Source organism: Euphorbia lathyris, chromosome 3 (genome assembly GCF_963576675.1).
Source record: "Euphorbia lathyris chromosome 3, ddEupLath1.1, whole genome shotgun sequence".
NCBI lineage: Eukaryota > Viridiplantae > Streptophyta > Magnoliopsida > Malpighiales > Euphorbiaceae > Euphorbia > Euphorbia lathyris.
The window spans coordinates 98,161,738-98,166,466 of NC_088912.1; the positions used below are offsets into that span (position 1 = coordinate 98,161,738).

The following is a 4,729-nucleotide window of genomic DNA, read 5'->3' on the forward strand; positions in this document are numbered from 1 at the left end:
TTATAACTCATAAATTTTACATTTTATTAAAATTATGACCCGATCAAAATAACACAATGTAACATGGTAGAGCTTAGAGCATCTCGTAATTTGGGATGTCACATGAAATAATTTAGAACAAAAACTTGAGGGTTAAAAACAAAACTTCGAGGGTTAAAATAAATATAAAAATAAAATAAATTGAATAAGAGTAGATCTAACTGTGAATATTAGGTACAAGAGCATTAATTTTGGAGATACATAAAAGCATATCCAATAGCATATCCAATAGAAGGTGTTTAAAAGAGTGTAAAAACTTAACACATAATCCTAAAATATAATATTTTATTGTCTCTTTCATCCATATAATTTTTGGCAACTTTTACTTAAAAAATACTCCAATAGAAGTTGCTTGAAAAGTTGCCATTATAATCCTACAAATTATTATTTTATTATAAATATTAAAAATAAAAGGTTCCAGATTTTATTATTTCTAAGAGAGGGACCACATATTTATTAAAAAATAATTAAACAAAGTTGCCAAGAGGTTGCCAAAAATTGACAACTTTCCTTGGCACCCACAATCACGGCTAGAGATCCTCTAGAGTTGAAATCCTCTAGAGTCGATGGAGTTATATGCATCTCAATCATTAATTACAAAATGAATGGATGAGATTTGATTGATCAATAAATGACTAATTAAATATTAAAATTTATCAATTAAATCTCATCCATTACCACAATCACTCTAATAGTGAGCATCTTTTAAAAGTTGCCAAACCTGATGCCACATCAGCTGACACTCTTTTGGACACCCTCTGAAAAATGGAAAAAGGGATTGGGTAAGTCAAGGACAAGTGCATGGTGTAAATATGTTTTGGTGATTTTAACTCTTTTGTTTTCTGTTTATTTTAGTGCAATAAAATTAAAATTTGAGACTTTGGCTTGTGAACATTATAATGATGGGCCTCAATGTCTGGTCCAATAAGCCCAATCTTGGCCTTATGATAAGAAAGAAAGAAAGTATGCAATTTTAATTCATAACTATAAGTGGTAAATTACACGCATGAACTTTGCAAAATATACAGTAATTTTCACCTAGTCAGTAACTGGCAAAATATAATATTACGACTCATGAACTTTGCATTTAAACCAACAAAAAAAAAACTGTCACCCTGTTCTTCTTCCTTTCTCTTCCCATTTTCAGTTTCTATTTTTTTGAGGATGAAAGAAGTCTGTCTTCCTTCTTTCTCCTCACATCGGATTAGGTTTTTATACTTTTTATTATTATTTTTTTCTGTTTAGTCTGTGTTCATATATTTCATCGGATCTCTTTATCCGTCTAAATTGTATATGCTTTCTACTACTCTGTCATTTATACTTTTTTTTTCCGATTTAACAAGAGCGGAAATGATTTATCTTATCCGTGGATCAATAAATCTATGTGGTTGCAACAAAAAAGAACTCAGATCCAAATGTTCGTAGTGGCCTAAATAGTAAAATTTGGATTGCATCTACTCCGATTTACGAGAAATATATATTTAATTATTGTTTTGTGTTTTTTTATGCATTTATGATATTTTTTTGCTCTATGTAGTCATTTTATTTTCTTTGTAGATCTTGTAAAGTTTGATTCATTACTATTGTTTTCTTGTTGTACGTATTGTGTTTTGATCTAATGAAGTTATAAACATTTTCTATCAAAAAAAAAAAAAAACAGAATGACCCCTTTCAATGTAATCTCCATTGTAGAACTAGTGGAAATGATATTCTAAACAACTTTAACTCTTAAACCTTTTGGTTTTGAGATCTTTTTGGTGTTATTTGGTTATGAGAGAGAAAATGGTTGTTTAGAGAGAAATCTATAAAAACGGTGATTTGAAAATAAAAAATAATGGTTTCAAATAAAATATGATTATGAACAATTTTAATTATTGGATTTTTACAATTTAAGATCATTCTCATTCATTTTAACAAAAGAAGTCATAATATTAGTAAAATGTAAAATTCATGGGTCATAATATCTAATAAAACAAAAATTAAAGGGTTATTAGTGTATTTTATCCTAAATAAGAGTATAAAAATTCAATTTAAAAAAAAGCCACCTTATACTGTTAGAGATTAATATAAAAACTATTGTTAGGTTTTAATTATCAGTTTAATTTTTTAGTTAATTGATTCATTGATATACTGTAAGATAATGGTTAAAGTTTTATATAAATTTTTAATTCAATTCTTTAAACGATAACAAATAGACTTAAAGAAATTACAATTAATTCTTTTTAAATATATAGACTCCCGGCTCCTAAGCCTAAATTATGAATAATAAACGATAAAATTGTAAACTCTTAACCCTATATCTACAAAAACACGGCTCAACTCTCAAAACACCCTCTCTCAAAAGACTTTGATAGTTGACTTAAAGAAATTATCGTTAATTTTACATATCTGACAAAACACGGTTCCTCTCTCAAAATGCAGATCCCTAAATCGAAACCATAAATCATATGTTGGAAATTCTACGTTTTTACTAATTACAATAGTTGATGTGTTTCTATCTGATGAGTGGTTTCGAATCTTACAATAGAATTTCTTCTAATTCTTGAGACGAAGAGTGAAATCGCGTAGGGCAACAAGAACTCCTTCTGAGTCTCTCTTTGGTCTCTTCATCAATCAAGTTTCCATCATTATCGAATTTAGAAGGAGGTTGGAATACATTCAAGAAGAATTCGGGCTTGTTGATGAAATGAAAATCCAAAAATACTCTGATTTGTCGAAGAGGATATTGTGATCTTCCACCTCCAAATCCTCCTCATGCGCTTACCACTGCTGCTGCTTTATCCTCCCAACAGTTTGGAGCTAAAGACGCCCAGTCCAATGCATTTTTCAACGGAGCTAAAGAACACGCAAAATATTAATTTTTTATGCATAGATTTATCGATCTAAGTGTTGGAAATCAGTGCTAGATATCGACATCGCTTAATCATAAAAAATCAATGAATAGAGAAACTAATAAAATGGTTTAATTAAAATTAGTTTAGTTACCAGAAACCGAGTAATTGTTTTCAAGAGAAGCAAAAAGAAAACTATCAGATTTCAGGATTTGTTGGCGGAAAGCTTTAACAAACGGTGGATAATTTCGATTCTCAATAAAATCAACATTCAACATCAGCAAAGATGATATGTCTACATGTTCAATTTCAATTCCAGTCACTGATTCCTTACTTACCTCAATTGCTACATAAAATCAAATAAAATAAACATTAATTACATTTATTTAATAACACAAGTTGCTTAAGCTAGTAATATTGTGTTCCTATTGTATGAAACCAACTTTAATTGGAAGATAATCCGTCGGAAAAGTCTCGAACCAAGTAATCCGAATATTAAAAAAAACTCTCAAGTAGCTAATAACCAACAACAAAACCAAAGGAGCTCTAAGGTTTTTTTTTTTTTTTTTTTTTTTGATGAAGAGCTGGGACGATATCGATTGCAGGGCCCAGGCATCCCAACGACGTTGCACCCCGTGAGTGCAAAATACTGGAGAAGCCACAGATTGAACCCAGTACAGGTTACTCAATGCACATCTTACCTAACCATTTAACTACAAGCATCTTCTGACGAGCTCTGAGGTTCTGTGGTTGTTAGTTATTTACTGTTTTACAAAAATATCAATGATAATTTTCTAAAAATCAAATAAATATCGAAAAAAAGTGAAAACTTCTAAAAATCAAATAAACTAACCATTTTTGTTTTAAGAAATCTAACCAAATGTTATATTTTGCTTTGCTTAGGTTAAGAATCTAAAAGCTACTCCGAAAAGTAAAACGAACAACGACTATATTTACCTGATCTTATGAGGTCAGTGTTAAACGAAGCTTTTCGAATTGAACCACTAATAGCTGCGATTTTAATCACTGAATTTGCTGCTGCCATTTCTCTTCTTTTGCTAATTTTTCTTCTGTTTTGGTAATATTTCTGTTTAAATTTGATGAATATTATTTCCAAAATGGCTTAGTCTATATATACACATAGAAGAACATAGGCTTTTAGGAACAAATTAAGGAATCAAGTAATCAATGTACCAAATTGGTTGCTAATTTTTAAAAAATATACTATTTGCATCAATTAATTGGAGGATGAGGCAATGATGTCGTTATAATTACATCTTTGCAAAGGTTAACCATTTTGCTACTAGTCTATTGATGATGAGAGCATCAAGTCTAGACATGGAAATTCCAGTGTTCTGAGTAGTGTTATTTTCGGGTTTGTGTTAAAAAGAGTAAATCTAAATCCAACTTGATAATTTGTTGCCCGATTCTGTTTAGGATTCCTATTCGCTTAAAGAGTTCGAATCCTGAGAGGAATCCTTTATCTCGTAGGATTCTGGAAGTTTTTCTTGGTGATTGGATCTAAAGCTCTGCTTATGGGCTATGGGTTGAGGTAGCGGAAGCTTAGGCCCCTTGTCGTTGGGCTTGGGCCATCGTCCTAATCATGGGTTTGACCTCAGTCTTTACGTGGCCTTTTATCCAAGATAGGGGTGATCATGACGTCATCAACATGAGTCATTTTGTACGATATCACAACCCACAAACTTTCGTGTCACAATCGTGTTAACCTGTTTGGATTAATGTCGATTACGTGTCATGTTTTCCAGTTACTTTGATTTTGTTATGCATATATATTAAAGATAACTTTAGAAATATAAGAAGATACGATACTATTTTTAAATACTTTATGTCCTTCTTAG

At 30.6% G+C, this 4,729-nt stretch overlaps 1 pseudogene; it reads right to left on the minus strand.

Moving 5' to 3' along the window:
- Positions 1-2,574: 2,574 nt before the first annotated feature.
- LOC136224838 (NADPH:quinone oxidoreductase-like) lies at positions 2,575-3,915 on the minus strand (annotated as a pseudogene).
- Positions 3,916-4,729: the final 814 nt, after the last annotated feature.